The sequence below is a fragment of the Protopterus annectens genome, chromosome 4.part1, assembly GCF_019279795.1.
Source record: "Protopterus annectens isolate FY-2018-M chromosome 4.part1, PAN1.0, whole genome shotgun sequence".
Classification (NCBI taxonomy): domain Eukaryota; kingdom Metazoa; phylum Chordata; order Ceratodontiformes; family Protopteridae; genus Protopterus; species Protopterus annectens.
Window position 1 is genome coordinate 526,295,132 of NC_056734.1, and position 16,647 is coordinate 526,311,778.

The following is a 16,647-nucleotide window of genomic DNA, read 5'->3' on the forward strand; positions in this document are numbered from 1 at the left end:
AAACCGTTGGGTTGCTTTCGGCACAGATGCTGAATATTAATTACATTGCAATGTGTCAGGCGGAGTTTGCTGCTGCGCATCTGGTGGGTTAATCATTACCTAATAAATAATAACAGTAATTGTATAGTTAGAAACTTATTTTACTTTATAAAATGCATGTTAAACTGGCGTATATCTCTCAACCTTTTATCTCCAACATCCGATATAAATCCATAAATAATCGGGGATACTTAAAACTTGTTAAGGGTCAACCATCACCTAATAAATAACAATAATTGTATAGTTAGAAACTTTTTTTTACTTCATAAAATGCATGTTAAACGTGTCTTATTCGGTCAAATTCTTATGTTAACAAGTTTTAAGTATCCCGGATTATTTATGGATTTATATCAGATGTTGGAGATAAAAGATTGAGAGATATGCAACAAAATATACGCCAAGTTTCACTTCGTACTCGCATATTACGTCATACGTAAGGCGCCTTAGCTTTGTAAACAATACGTTAAACAGAAAAGGCGCGTATTCCGGGTGTGTTTTGAAAAGGAAGTAGGGTTATTATCATTGTATAGAATTAACAGGTACGTATGTGTTTGTTTACATGCATGTTGAAATCAGTACAGATGTAGATTCAAAAAACACTATTTCAATTGTCTGGTATTGCACTGTGCGTGATTTTTATTAATGTGCCTTTATAATTTAAACCAGTTTGTGGCACCCGAACATTTATTTTTCTTTTAGTAGTGGTATAAACTAGTATTTTCAACTTTTGCAAACCAATTTGCTGGTGGTTGAAAGCAGTGTTGTACTGCGTATAGCACGCATGGACGAATATGCGTGAATGTTTTTTTTTTCCCGTCAGGACTGCCAGTAAAATGTGTAGCTTTAGATATATTGTGTGGACTCAGTCGAGTGCTTTTCTTTTTAGCATCTTTTTGTGATCTATAGCGCCTTAACCTTTTGACATAAATGAGTATATCAGCGTGTTTATACATTTTCTCCGCAGTTTATTTACTTTAGATGTATCGTGTGGACTCAGTCGAGTGCTTCTTTTCAGCATCTTACTCTGTTTGTGATATATACTTACCCTTTTGACAGAAAGTTGTATATCTGCAGTTTTACACCTTTTCTCCACTATATGTATGTATATATATATATATTTTTTACAGGATTATATCGGCGGTTTTACACCTTTTCTCCACTATACACACACATATATAATAGTGGAAAAAAGGTGTAAGACCGCCGATATACACCTTTCTGTCAAAGGCTAACCGAATAACTTTCTGTGAAGGTTGGGCGCGGTTTTACTGATTGACAGATTTTGGGGCAGTCCTTAACCACGTCTAATACTGCCTGTTCCAGCCCCGCGTATTTTAACATTGCTGGAGTAATCGGTTCCTTCTTTGCAGCACACGTACATTATAAAAATGTTGTTTTTACACTGTTAAGGCATTTTACAGTTACAGTCAAGTATTTCGAGATGTAAGACACAGCTAAATATTGACTTTTAAGCATGTGTTTTTAGATTTACGGAGCGGTCTAACTAGAACTGTTAAGCAGGGGCAAATCTTAATAGAATCCATTAAATACAGAAATAATCAGGTTCATTTTTAAAATATATTAACTTATAATAAGAGAATGCCAACGTAATATCCACCTTTTGAAGTAAATAAATGCAAATGTTTTATGTGGACATCGCTGCATTTTCAACAAAAAATCACCAGTTTTTAGAAGGGATTAAGGGGGACAGAGCTAAAATTTGAGTTAAAAGCTAAGACGTCCCTGAAAATCGGGAACAGTTGAAAGGTGTGTCACACAGTGGCAAAATATTCATTTATATAAAATTGTGTATACAGGTCTACTGTCCCTTATTCTTCTGCTTTCTGTTGGCGTGCGGCTGTTGTATAAATAGTAGTATAATAACCAAACAAAATCTGTTTGACTCTTTACAAAAGCTACACGCCTTAATTCTACATACCCCGACTGTAAATATGACCTGTCGCGAGACTATGCGCGAGTACGGTGACGTACGTCCTACTATGGCTGATGAGGCTTGGTAACTTCTCGTGTTTGGCTGAGAACTTTTTTTTGTTTAACTTGGAAAAAATGGCTGTGTTTGACAGTAGCGGATAACATGTCTCCTTACTCATTATTTAAAACATTGAAGTGTCTCTCATAGAAATGAGAGTTTGCTGCTTAATAAACACTTTTTGGGCTTAGTTGATCGCGAACATCTTTCTTTCTCCGTTGCATTGCCTTGGCATCGTACACATTGGTGTAGGTATGCTGCCAGTTTCTCTTTCTTGGAGATTATGAGCATGTTTAAATGTCTTTAGTGTCATCCCTAGTGTAGAACTCTTATCCACTGTGTAATGATTGGATTATGAATATTGGTAGCTTGTTTTATGATTAGTTGATAATTATTCACTTACAATTCCGTATGTGTTTGTTTGTTTTTTTTTTTTGATAATCAGATGTGCACACAGAGTCATTCCAGGATACAGATTTATGTAGTGATCCGGTTGGAGACTCGCATTGTAGTCGGTTACAGCTTTTATTTTATTTTACACCAGGCTAGAACTGGTCATAAGAGCCCCTTTTCATTGCAGGCCCGGGGAAAAAAAATAGCTTCATATTTTTAGTACTCCATTGATGCAGCTGTAACAGTATAGTAGCATTGTACATTATTAATGTTTTTTTTGGGTGGGTAGTTATTGGCTGAGGGACAGAACCCACATGGTGAGGGTGGCAGATGTGTCGTCAGCATGAAGATAACCAGTATCATGTCAAGAGAGACCATAACGGTTACTGGTTAAAAAATAAGTAAATAAAATTGACTCTAAAAAACATCCCAATCAATTAAAAACCGCTACAAAAAATACATTCATGAAAAGTGGACTTGCCAATGTAATTATCCCCAGTAAGCACTCCCCTATAACCTACTTATCTTCTCTCTTCCTTCCCTTCAATAAATAAACTTACTACTTTATCTTCTCCTTAGTACATCGCTGTACAAATCTAGCTAGTAAAATATTTCAGCGATGTAACTATTGTGTATAATGTGTAATTATGAATGTATCTCTCTGATGAATGTATTTCACTTGCCACAGTTTAATGTAGGACACTGTAATGCAATAATGTGTGGCACTGTAATGCAATAATCTGTGGTACTGATGATTGTATTTCTATGTGTATTTAATATGTAAAATTTCTATTTTCAGTTGGAGCTTTTCTCCTCGGGCCCCCACTGAAAATGGGCATTTGTAGCCCACTTGGACAAACCCGGTTAACAAATCTAAAATAAATAAATAAAGGGCTTGGACTACCAAGCGAGGCTGGTGATCCTGATCCTGTATTCCTCTCTTGGCTTTGTATTAGAACATTACCCCACCAGATGTGCAGTAGCAAGGCCCGCCCAAACTCCGCACAGCACTCTGCGCACAAACGTTTAATTTTAGAAGTGCTTTGAATAAACATGAGAAGACCATTGTCAGCAAAATGAATATGCAACGCATTCTAATTATTTAAGTACAAACCCTTTTCTCCTTTATTTGCTGGTACCAGGATTGTGACATGAGAGCAGTCCAATTTCCAATGATCAAAAGCTTTGATATATTATGTTATCAGTTGGCATTGCAGTTACTTGAAAGTAGTGTTTTTCATCCTCCACAGAAGTGTGTTTTATGTTTGGACCTACATAGGTTCTGCCCCTCTAATAGTTGAACCTGCATTTCTTTCCAGCGCGTCCTGATATTGCTGCCAATTTTTCATTTTGTCTGAGTACTGCCTCTTTAGCCATCTAGTTATGTATCCCTTTCCCACAGATGTGCAACCCTGACATTTTCCATTTTGTGTTGGTTGCTCTCAAGTGTTGCTGTTGCTCACTCTCCATCTCTGTTCTCTTCCCACAAAATCCTTGTTGCTTCTGTTGTCCTTGTTCAGTAGTTAAAGTAATTTCGTAAAAGAAAGAGACTAAAATTATTATTATGTCTTCAAGTGTTTCATACCAACTGTAGATTAGGAATTACAAGTGTCACTAAATTGCCTCATGTTCATCTTGTGTGTAATACAGTAGAATGTGAATGTTAACCCATCTGTTGTAAGCCGGAACAAAACAGTATATCTAATGTCTGGTGCCACTCCCCAGTCTGGCATACAGCCCCCTTAGCTCTTCACTGTGTTAAAAACGGTCAGAGAATGAATATTCATCATGTCAGTGGATAATCTGCATGGCTTGTCACTCAGCCGTGTTTTCCATGGAATGTCACACGGGTTTGCTATGTCAATCATGTAGGCCACGCCCATTCCTGCATAGAAATCGCGGTGGGGTAATGTTCTAATACAACGCCCATCTCCCTATATGCCTTAGGTTTAATCTGTACCCTGCCTTCTGGGTATTGGGGATTTAGCAGTCTAAAATCTCTTATTTCTCCAGAAATGGAACAGCGTAGTGAACATTGGATCCAGACATCTGAACCTACAAATAAGTCGCAGTAGACAGACAGATCTGTCATGCAATGACTCCCCCTTCTGTGGAAGAAACTTCTTATCCAGATCAAACGGTGTGGCACACTATCTTTCTTTAGGAAGGAATTGGACAATTGGGTATTCATAATTTCACCTCATGTGTAAAAATGAGTGCTGGCAGGGCTTAAATCGATCAGTGGTTAAGTTGCCTTGTACATTCTGTGATTCTGTTGGCAGAAAAAGAACTCTCTCCAGAAGGGTTATTCCATAACTAGGTTCATCTGTTAAAAGACATGCATACAGGCGCATGTGTGGCATTGTACAGTAAGCTGCAGTGTGTGATGTGAACATGCAGTAAATGCGCTAATTAATCATTGTACAAGCAATGTGATTGAACTGGTTAAGGTATGAACAAGAGAAACATTAGGAACAGGCGATAATAAGGTAGTTGGCATGGAGAGGTGAGTAGGATTGCAGTTTGTTATTAGGTGAGGGGACAAAGTTGGTTAAAAGAGTAAGTGGTATGATTCATGTTGTGTTATCTTCACTACCCAAGTTATATATTTATTTTTAGTGACAGCGTGATATCAAGCTTGAACAAGCATTATTGGCTGTGAAATAATTTCTTACTTTTGAGGCCATAAGGCCATTTCGTGGTATCTCTTATTTTCATGACTTTTGTGTCCATGTAAACCATAACCAATGACATTTGTTTTGGTTAGTCAGTTTCTGTTTAAGTACTACATTCAGATCATTGTGTTGTGTGTTTTTTTAACAAGAAACATCTTTATTGAATTATCACTTATGACATAGGCAGTCATACATTTATGTAAATGAAAGCAGACCGCATTGACATATTTTCAGTTGCAAACATTGTAAATCACATGAAATCTGCTATACAGTCATTGTCATTTGAACGTTATATAGCACATTAAATTCCTGCTTTCACTTACTTAATTCCTCCTTCAGAACGTTATTCTGCATGTATTGTTCCCACAGTTCTATTTTTGCCAATGTAATGTTCTTCTCCCTTTTCTAAACATCCCATTTCCATTTCTTTTGTCATTGTTACTGTATTCATTACTTCTAATATGATTGTTTTAGACTTTGATTTACATTTTCTAGTAATTTCTTTTTTGGCAGCCAGCAGAATTAAACTCATTGAGGCCTTACTATGTTCAGGCAATTCTGAAAATGTATCACAGCTCAAAAAATAATTTCCTTAGTTACACCTTATTTGTTCATCTAGTATTTCTGACGTATTAGTCTGCAGGGAACTTTTAAAGTCTGCCAACTCATTACACTCCCCAAAAATTATTCCCAGTTGCCTCTTCTTTCCCCTTCATACCTCCAGCATTTTGCAGTTTACCTGAGGAAAATTCATTAGCGTTTGCTTGATTTATAAAAATACCTATGCAAATACTTCCAAGCAAGAATTCTAAATCTTCAAGAATTCGTGCATATTTGAGAGCCATACACGTGTCCTCCCATTGATTCTGTGCAAATTGCTTACCAAGTCTGTCTTTCCAGTTCTTTGAAAACTCTTCTGATTGATTCCTATGGTTACTGCAGTATTTTTATGCCCTATTAATTATCCAATTTTTAACAAGAGTTTCTATTCTAGATTCTACTAAATCTCTACCAGTGCTGGTCTTTCTCTTTCGACCCCCATATTCTTATCTGTTTGCCTGTACTCTGATTTCAATCCTTGGTAGGGAAGTCAGTCTCTAGCCTGCAGTCCAGATGTATTATTTGCCTCTTCCCATTCTGTTACCCTTCCCTGTCTAATTATTTGCTCCCAATACATGGTTCCTTTGCTAGTTTTCTGCACTAAATTCCAACCCCCTCTTGCCTGTTCTCTGTACCCCTAATTGCAGTCATCCCTATAGGTAGAATTCCTTTCCCCATTAGCATGCTGGATTAGTTCTTGGAAAACTTTCTGCTGCATTATATAAATATAATATCCTGTATGCTTATTATTTTTAAGGGTCTGCATCCAAAAATTCCAGTCTCTCCTTGTTTCTTGAACTTCCCCATTTCACCATCATCCCTTTCTGCCTGTGTAGCTCTGAAATACCTCTTCAAATCAGGTAATCATAAACCACCGTGTTGTATTGGAAGGATCGTCTTTTCCCACTTGACTCTCTTGCCCTCTTCCCTTCCCTGATGAAATCCTTCAACAGTTTGATTGCCATCCTCAACTTTTCCTTCGGTTGATAAAAATGTGCCTTACCTGTGTAAATAACTAGAGGGACTAAAACATTTTCATTGCTTGTACCTTGCTATCCATATCCATAAAACAGAGCTTCCAGTTTCTCAGCTTTTCTATTATCTTTTGTTTTAGTTTCTTACCACATATCTTTTGCTGCCATAACAGAATCATTTTTTAATCCATACTCCTCTAAGTGCTTCATTTTATCATGCTCCCATAAATATGGGTATTGCTGAACCAATTATTGTGTGGGTACTTAGTTTACACCTATTCATCATCTTCTTTCAGCTGTTCCCATTAGGGGTTGCCACAGCGGATCATCTGTTTCCATTTCTTTCTGTCCTCTGCATCTTGCTCTGTCACACCAACCGCCTGCATGTCCTCTCTCACCACATTCATAAACCTTATCTTAGGCCTTCCTCTTTTCCTGTTACCTGGTAGCTTCATCCTTAACATCTTTTTCCCAGTATACTCAGCATCTCTCCAGCACATGTCCAAACCAATGTAATCTTGCCTCTCTGGCTTTGTCTCCAAACCTTCCAACCCAGGCTGACCCTCTAATATAATTATTCCTGATCCTGCCCACCCTCGTCACACCCAGTGCAAAACTTAACATCTTTAACTGTGCCACATCCAGCTCTAACTCCTGCCTTTTTGTCAGTGCCACTGTCTCCAACCCATATAACATAGCTGGTCTCACTACCCTCTTGTATACCTTTTCTTGCACTCTTACTGGTACTTGTCTGTCACAAATCACTCCTGACACTCTTCTCCACCCACTCCATCCTGCCTGTGCTCTCTTCTTCACCTCTCTTCCACACTCACCATTACTCTGAACTATTGATCCCAAGTATTTAAACTCGTCAACCTTCGCCAATTCTACTCCTTGCATCCTCACCATTCCTCTATCCTCCCTCTCATTCACACACACATTCTTAGTCCTGCTGACCTTCATTCCTCTTCTCTCTAGAGCATATCTCCATCTCTCCAGGGTCTCCTCCACCTGTTCCCTACTCTCACTACAGATCACAATGTCATCTGCAAGCATCATAGTCCACGGGGACTCCTGTCTGATCTTGTCTGTCAACTTGTCCATCACCATTGCAAATAAGAAAGGGCTCAGAGCTGATCCTTGATGTAATCCCACCTCCATCTTAAACACATTAATCAATCCCACCGCAGACCTCACCGCTGTCACACTACCCTCGTACATATCCTGTACCACTCTTAACATACTTCTCTGACACTCCCGACTTCCTCATGCAATACCACAACTCCTCTCTAGGCACCCTGTCATATGCTTTCTCTAAGTCTACAAAAACACAGTGCAACTCCTTCTGACCTTCTCTGTACTTCTCCATCAACACACTCAGAGCAAACATTGCATCTGTAGTGCTCTTTCCCGGCATGAAACCATACTGCTGATCACTAATCATCACGTCCCTTCTTAACCTAGCTTCCACTACTCTTTCCTATAACTTCATGCTGTGACTGATCAATTTAATCCCTCTGTAGTTACTACAACTCTGCACATCATCCTTTATTCTTAAAAATCGGTACCAAAACACTTTTTCTCCATTCCTCAGGCATCCTCTCACTTTCCAAGATTTCATTAAGCAATCTGGTTTAAAAACTCCGCTGCCGTTTCACCTAAACACCTCCATGCTTCCACAGGTATGTCATCTGGACAAACAGCCTTTCCATTCTTCATCCTCTTCATAGCTATCCTTACTTTATCCTTGCTAATCCATTGCACTTCATGATTCACTATCCCCACATCATCCAACCTTCTCTCCCTCTCATTCTCTTCATTCATCAACCACTCCATGAGTCACTATCCCCACATCGTCCAACCTTCTCCCTCTCGTTCTCTTCATTCATCAATCCCTCAAAGGACTCTTTCCATCTGCTCAGCACACTCTCCCTGCTTGTGAGTATGTTTCCCTCATTGTCCTTTATCACCTTTACCTGCTGCACATCTTTCCTAGCTTGGTTCCTCTGTCTAGCCAATTGGTACCGGTCCTTTTCTCCCTCCTTAGTGTCTAACCTTTCATACAACTCATCATTGCCTTTGTTTTATCTTCATTAATTTTTATCCTTAAAAGATTTGAAAGTGTTGTAGAATGTTCCACAACACGGCTGTCCTTTTCAGGAACAAAATAACATCATCTGCAAATAAAGCCAACTTTTCTTGATTACCATACCAATTATCTCCTTGAATTCCTGAGTGTCTTATTTTCTCTGCTAATGGTTCTAAATATAATGCAAATAAGGCAGAGGATTAAGGATACCCCTGCCTGGTTCCCGTTCAAACAGATCTTATCAAAGAGGACTCCCCCACTTAAATTTTCTTCTCCAGTCCTTCATATATCTTCCTCCCAGTTTACTCTGTCCATTGCTTTCTCTGCATCAAGACTCCAACAGCATTGGTATTTTATCACATTTTGCTTCCTTCTGGATTATCCTTGTTCTGTTGATGTCAGATGTTTGCTTCCCCTCCAGAAAACCATATTGATCAATTTTGGCATCACCTTTGCTATTCTTTTAGCCATTATAATCACTTTACAGTCATTGTTTAGAATCAAAATGGGCCCATATGAAGCTGGATCTGATGGGACTTTTGTAATCTTGGGTATTACAGCCATCACGGCTTTCTTTCAGGATATTGGTGCTTCGCTTTTAAAATACTGTTAAACAAAACTTTCCAGATCTTTATCATTTTCTTCCTCCTAGTTTCTAAACTTCCACGGGATCTCCCATCTGTTCGAGAAGACTTCCCTGTACATAGGTTGTATATCATCGTTTTTATCTCATCTTCTCCTATCCTGTTAATAATTGAGCTTGCCTCTAACCTTGGTATAGTTAATTCTTTCATAAACATTTCTATTTGTACTTTTTCTTGATTTACACATTTCTGTGCTTTACATAGATTTTCATACCATTTCAGAAAATATTTCTAATATCTCTGCAGGATCCGTGGTTATTTTCCTTGTTAGAGGCTCCCTGAGCTTGGCAACAACCTTTTCTACTTTTTGTTGCAGGAGCTGTGTGCTAAAAGTGTTTGTGCTATGGAATTATGAAAAGAAAACAGTTGCTTAACAGCAGTCTTTCTAAACTCATGCATGTTATCCAGGTAGTCCCTTATTTTCTCTTTAGCGCTCTGCAGTTCTTCCTCCTCTTGTTCTTTGAGATTTCCCCCGATTCTGCAATACTTCAGCCTTTGTCAATCCCTCTAAATTATTATTGTTACTTGCGTCTCTTTTTCTACCCTATTTTAAACTTCACTTTCATTTAAACCCACTCCTATCTATATTTTCTGAAGAAATTTCTGTCTTCCATAATAGCCCCCAAATAATTTTCACTACCCATTCCTTACATTTCTCAGTGTTTGATACATTGACAGGGAAGCTCCAGTGTCTCATTTTAATTTGTTATTATTGGAGCGTGATCTAAAATAGTTATTGAATGCATATCAAAAATTTAAATGCACATGTTTCTGTGAAATGTGATTTATCTCTAGCCTAGTCCAGTTTTTGTACTTTGGGGAATAACATGTAAATTGTCTCTGAGCTCCTGTTACTAAATTCACATTTTCCATACCTGGTATTTTCAGAAGTATTTTCAAAAAATCTACCCTTCTTCTTCTTTCGGCTTTTCCCGGTTAGGGGTCGACACAGCGAAACTCCGGTCCGCTAATGATTGGCAGTAGATTGTTTACGGTGCCGAGGTGCCAGTTCGACACCCAACCTTCAATGAAGGCATGCCCATTCACGCATGTCTTTCAAACGCCACTCAATCGCGGGGAGGACATGCAGACTCCACATAGAAGGTGCTGCAGACAAGAATCGAACGGGAGAGTCTCTTGCTGTGAGGCGACAGAGCTACCGCTGCACCACCGCGGCATCTACCTTATTTTGTTATAATTTCTCTTCTAGACCCCAGATACATCCTTGTTGCAAATAAAATTCTAGTCCCCTTTTATAAGTAATATTCCATGCTGAAAACTAAGCATTTCTCCCAGAATTTTCTTAAGCTCTATTGTAGCAGTTTTAGCTGGAATAGAAGTACATGCCATTGTAATCTTCCTCTCTCTTCAGTAGCCCCTTACTACTACAAATCTGCCATTGTCTTGTTTTTCCTCTTCTGTCATTGTAGCTTTTCTGGCAGTTATGCAAGTACTTCCTTTTCCTTCGCCCAGATATTCTGCTAAGTAACCATCCTGAAATCCATGTCTTGTTTTAGCTTTTGTGTTACATGCATACACTGTTTGGCAGGTTGATCTTTTAAACAATTGTTTGTTGTCCATTTGAACCTATGTCGCTTCTTACAAGACTTCTTCTGGTTTGAGTGTTTTCATTAAAACAAACACACCTCATAGCCTGTTAAGTTAATGCAAATACAAAACTATGTACATCTTCAAGTAATGAAATTTAACCCTCCCAATAGGAGCAGGTGTCCCAGATCGACAGCTAGACTACAGGCTTTAATTAATGTATAATGAATGTTAGCCATGCTAAGCACATGGTATGGCCTGTGCTTCTACTTAAGCCAAGTGCTGTCATTTTTTTGCCTTATCTCTATTACTCTCTCAGATATAGAAAACAACTTGAATGCTTTCACAAGACATCATTTTTTAGCTACTGAAAGAAAAAGTATTCTATTTTTTATGCCCTTGATCAGATTGCCTCCATAGAAACATCTCATGTTGCAATGTGAACATTTGCTAAAGGAAAACTTTTTAATACAGTCAGTGTTCTTTTATTTACTTGATCCAACAAGTCAGAAGTGGAAGCAAGTAAAGGGCTGTAATCCAGTCATCTTTCTATGCAGAAGTAAGAAAGGGCATATTTTACCACCAGTCTTTCACCCCAGCAATCTAAGATCAAAGCTTATTATCTTAGACATGCTTTTGTCCAGACATTATTCTCTCTTTATATTGCAGTACCTACAAACTAAGCAGTAAGAAAGAAAGGAGGAAAAAGAGCACCTTTTTATTTTAGTATCCATATAACACACAAAATAACTGAAACCACTTTACTATGCAACATGCAGTATATGTCATGTTTCATAAAATACTGTTAAGAACAAAAATAGTTTTAAGTTACTTCTTTCCTTCCTCTTCCCCTCTCCTTAATGTTCTTCCAAACATTATTGACATGAAGGAGGGCATATGCTTTGGAATCCCCTACAAGTTTAATAAAGTAAAAGTTCAGTATTTCCAGGTGTTCTCATTCTGCCATATTTCACAAATTGCACTGATGCTTTGTAGTCCCACATTAGAGTTGCTGGTTTTCTTCCTATTGATCTCCATATCCCAACTCCAATCTGTGGTTCATTTTCTTTTTTTTTCATTTTCAACATACTCCTGCTTCTTCTAGACAACTTGTCTGCTTTTCTCTGTCTGGCAAGCATTTTCCTTTGGAACACTGGGGAAAGTTTCACTGGCATAATCTATGAACTTTATCATCAGTCAAACAACCAGAGTCCCCTTTTGTTTGCTAGATCATTTTTTTGTTGAACAAACAAAAATGACTGACTTTCCTGGGGAAAAAATATTCTGAAGATAGCTGGATACAACAGCTTGAATCTTATGCCTGCTTCTTGACATTCCCAGATTGCTGGAATAAATTTACTCCTATTTTACCTGGCGTACAATGAGTAATCATTTTCCAAAAGCCCTCAACTGTTTCTGACTTTAGTACTTTGTCATTTTGCTACAGTTTTGTCAGAATTGACTCTTTCTGCTGGTATGATTGCTTCTTTATTGTTGGCGGTCTTGGCTGCTTTCTCATGGCCGGGTTTGGAGCATACGCACAAAGTGCTCTTTCAGTCAACAACTGCTGTGGAATACCAGTCCAGTTGCCTGTTTGTGCTTTCATAAAATTGATACAGTCCGTTTTTTCCAGTTTCTCTGTTATAGCAGAAATCACAGGTTTTCCCTACATGCTGTCCTCTAATTGTACCACTTTTTGAAACATCTCTTCTTGAACAATCTCATACTCAGCTGGCCTTTTCTTCATTTTGACTTCTGCTTTTTGCAGTTTTATCAGCTCATCTGAATATCTGTTTAAAGCTTCTTTTCATTTTTCCAGACTTTTGTTATTTGAGTTCATGTACTGGTTTAGTGTTTTGTTTATTCTGAGCATATCCGGCTTATTTTTCTTGTTACTGGAAGTCGTGTCTTGCACCAAAGCTGGAACTTGAACTGCTTTTGCTGAGCAACTGCAGGATTCTTCCCAGCCAGTGTTTACTCCTAACCCTTTGTGGTTGACTTTCTCTCATGTTCTCTAAAAAAAAATTTGTTTGCTGCCATCCAGACAGTGCACTTACTAACCAGTAACTGAAATTTACCCAAAAAGACATTCACTGGCTGTCTTTTCTGAATTTCTGTTTTCACAGTGGGAGAGATGAAATTAAGCTATTGGTGTGCAGCCATCATGGAATCGCTACTTTCAAATTGTTTTAACTTCTTTGTTATCACAGCATGCATTCCTTTCATGCCAAATCATAAAAAGTAAGTTGTGCCATCAGTATGTTTGTCCCTCCACACTTTTTTTCCCCTTAATGCTGACTGGGCTTCCTTTCTCCTCCTGAGTTGTGTCTGGGGTAATGACAGTTGGTGACGGGTAAAAGATAAAGGGAGGTGCATCCTTCATTTATTTTTTGGAGTTACAGGAAAGCTAATATTATTGTCTGTGGTCTTTGAAATGCTTTGCAACTTTAACAGTGATTATTCAATTTCAGTTCTTTTTGCCCAAACTCGTCACTTTCTGCTTACTGCTACATTTTGAAACATTTGCACTAGTTTTTTTTTTAAATTTGTAAGTGCTTCGTTTGGCTATTGATCAATTTTTTTTCAGTTTCTGGAAATTGTGTTGGTTTTCTGTCAGTCTTGTAGCTATCTGGTCTTCCTATGGTTAAAGGGGATGGAAATCCACATTTCAACAGGCTACACTAAATTTTGATCTTGTTTACTGACATTGAATTTTTCGTGAACTTATTTGATGGTTACTGCTTAAACTGGTGCATCATCTTTTCCAATTTGCATTAAACTTATTTTCTTTCTAAAGAGTGATCTTTCTGCAGTTAGTGTGTACTCTTCTTTTTGGATACTGTCTGGGTGATGGAAAAAAACACTGCTTCATCAGTTGCAAAGATTTTGCATTCCCTCCTACGCAAGTGCCTTTAAAAGATTTATTAGTAGATATACCATTGGAAGTACTGGTGATTGGTAGAAAACCTGCCATAGTATTACAAGCTAGCTGCAGTAAAAACAAAGATGAACATGAAAATTACTCTCGCTTTTCATTGTTATGAAGTTTGTTCGTGCTTGTGCGGGGAGGGTCTAGTGATATCTGAGTGAAGAGAAGTCTTCTGCGTAAGATACAGGTTTTGATAATGTCGAGCAAGTCAATTAATGAATGTTTTCAGAAAGTCCTATTTAAAAAAAAAAAAAAAAAAAAAAAAAAAAAAAAAAGCAAGCTTGTGGTATGTTTTTGAATTTTTTTTCACTCTGTTTTTAGTAGGCACAATACTGGGGGAAAAAGTGTAAATTTTTAAGGCTTTTTTATGCTACCCTTTTCAACAGTGTAACAACTGACCTTTCAGCTATTATGTTTAGTTTCAAGACCATTTTAGGTTCATAGGTTCATACTAGGCTATCTGCCCTAGGGCATTTATAAGCCTAGCCAGAATGTGTTTGGCTTTCGCCACCCATTTTAAATTTATTTTGCTATGCCCTTTTTCGAGGTTAGTATACTGTGCCTCTGTCTAACAGTGACACAGAAGTGATACCCGGGGTAAACCTACGATCTCCCATCCACTCATCAAGATTCCTCTTGAAGAGAGTCAATGAGGGACTCTGCCTAACCTGGACTGGGATTTTATTCCAGAGTGAAGGGAGCCTCTGGGTTATGAATCTGTCCCTCCAGCATGTCCTATTTATTTCAGTGCTGAGGTTCAAGTCTCTCGAGCGTGTAGCTCGACGGGATTTGGATTTTCTGAGGTGCAGCATGTCCATTAATTCCGGGTTGGACATGGCTTTATACGTCAGGTACAGATCGCCTCTGAACAGGCGGTATGCCACTGAGTAGAGCTGGAGTTTCTTTAACCGGGCAGCATATGGCATCTGTTTGAGCCCATTGATCCTCTTGGTGAGGTACTTTTGGGGTCTTTCCAGTTGCTGCAGGTGTCTGGTAAGGTACATCCCAAAAGGGCATTGTACTCAATTATGGGCCTGATGAGGGATGAGTAAAGAGGCACGATGACCTCCCCTGATCTAGATGTGAATCCCTTCATGATTAGGTGGGCTATATAAAATGTTTTTCTAACCACTTTGGCCACGTGGTTGTCAAATGAGAGATTGCTATCAACTTGGGTCTCCAGGTCCCTAATTACTTCTTCTGTACTTAATGGATTACCACCTATGTGGTAATTTGTGGGCACTTTGATTTTGCCAAAGAGGATGACTATACACTTTTTGGCATTTAGCTTGAGGCCATGGCTCTAGCACCAGTTGTCTGTTTCTATGAGGCCCTTTTGGAGGATGCTTGTGTCGGCTGGAGAGTCGATTATAGCGCCCAGTTTGCAGTCATCTGCGAACTTGGTCAGCCACAGTCCTTCCGTGTTGGCCTGTACCTCCGAGAAATATATACCGAACAAGAGAGGTCCCAGGATTGAGCCTTGTGGGACACCACTTGTAACTGGTTTGGAGTCTGACATGTCTCCAGCAATTCTAGCCATGTGGGTTCTGTCCTTGAGCCAGTTTGCAATCCATCTAGTGACATAGGGGTTTATATTTAAGCTGGTGAGCTTATCTATAATTCCCAAGTGGGGTATTGTATCGAAGCCTTTTGCGAGGTCCAGGTAGGCTGTGTGGACCACCTTCCCCTCGTCAATGGCCTTGGTGACTGTTTCAAAGAAATCAGGTTTAAGAGGGCAGGATCTGCCCTTAACAAAGCCGAACTGGGTAGGATCCAGTGTTTGTAGGTCCCCAATATCTTTATTTATGAGGTCCATGATGATCCTTTCCATAGCTTTGCAGACCAAGCTAGTCAGGCTTATGGGGCAATAGTTTCCTGGATCCGTTGAGGCACCACCTTTATGGAGAGGGACCACTGTTGCTGTACGCCACTCTTTGGGCACATATCCTGTAGTAAGGCTGAGATTGAACAGTAGTTTTGTTTGGGTTTAGCTCTTCTTGGAGTTCATGTAGGACGCAGCCCGAGACACCATCTGGTACCATTGATGCTGTGTTTTTTGCTTTGGAGAGGGCGGCTCTTACCTGAGCATCTGAGATGTCGGGGCAGCACACTGCTGGGATAGATATTTGCCCTTTTGCTGGGGAGGAGGGGGAGAAGTTTGCGCTGAACCTGTCAGCTAGGAAGTTGGCAATGTCTGTGGGTTTGGTGTATTTTTTGTCATTTTGGACTAATTCTGAGCATATCTGGGAATTACCACCCAGGTTCCTAACATAACTAAAGAAAGCCTTGTGATTATCCTTAGTGTCCTGTGCAATTTTTCTCTCGAAGCTGGCCTTAGACAATTTTATGTGTGCCCGTAGTTTTTTGTAATACTGATCAGTGATGCCTTCCCTTTTTGGGATTTTGCTCTATCATTTAGTAGCTTCCTCCTTCTATTGTATAGTTTGTTTATGGCTGGGGTCCACCAGACAGGACGTCTGCCTTTGGAGGATTGGGTCTTGGTTTTATTTGGGATCGCATGATCCATGCATTCCTGAAGGTGTTCATAGAATGCGTTTATTAAGGATTCTGCGGTCTGGGCTTTATTTTCCACAGGCCCAGGGACTTTGAAGGATTCCACCTCAGTTTTGAGGAGTGTGAAATTTGCTTTATAGAAGTTTTTCACTGCGGTTTTCTGGGCAGGGGGTGGGGTCGGGATGTGAATATCCAGTGAGATTAGTTTATGGTCTGATCTTACCAGTGAGGGATACACTTCTGGTCTGGAGC

The 16,647-nt window shown here is 39.2% G+C and overlaps 1 protein-coding gene across 3 annotated transcripts in view; it reads left to right on the top strand.

Annotated features, from left to right (window-relative positions):
• The first annotated feature begins 452 nt into the window (after positions 1 to 452).
• The window catches only part of RNF168 (ring finger protein 168), a 1,249,390-nt gene continuing 1,233,195 nt past the window's right edge, over positions 453 to 16,647 (top strand). Inside the window, exon 1 of one of the 3 annotated variants that reach the window (XM_044070341.1) lies at positions 453 to 578. The gene's annotated coding sequence lies outside the window, so the exon portion shown is untranslated. Of the gene's footprint in view, positions 579 to 2,014; positions 2,282 to 16,647 lie in introns of those variants that run through there. The other 2 variants (XM_044070340.1, XM_044070342.1) reach the window with 2 other exon arrangements.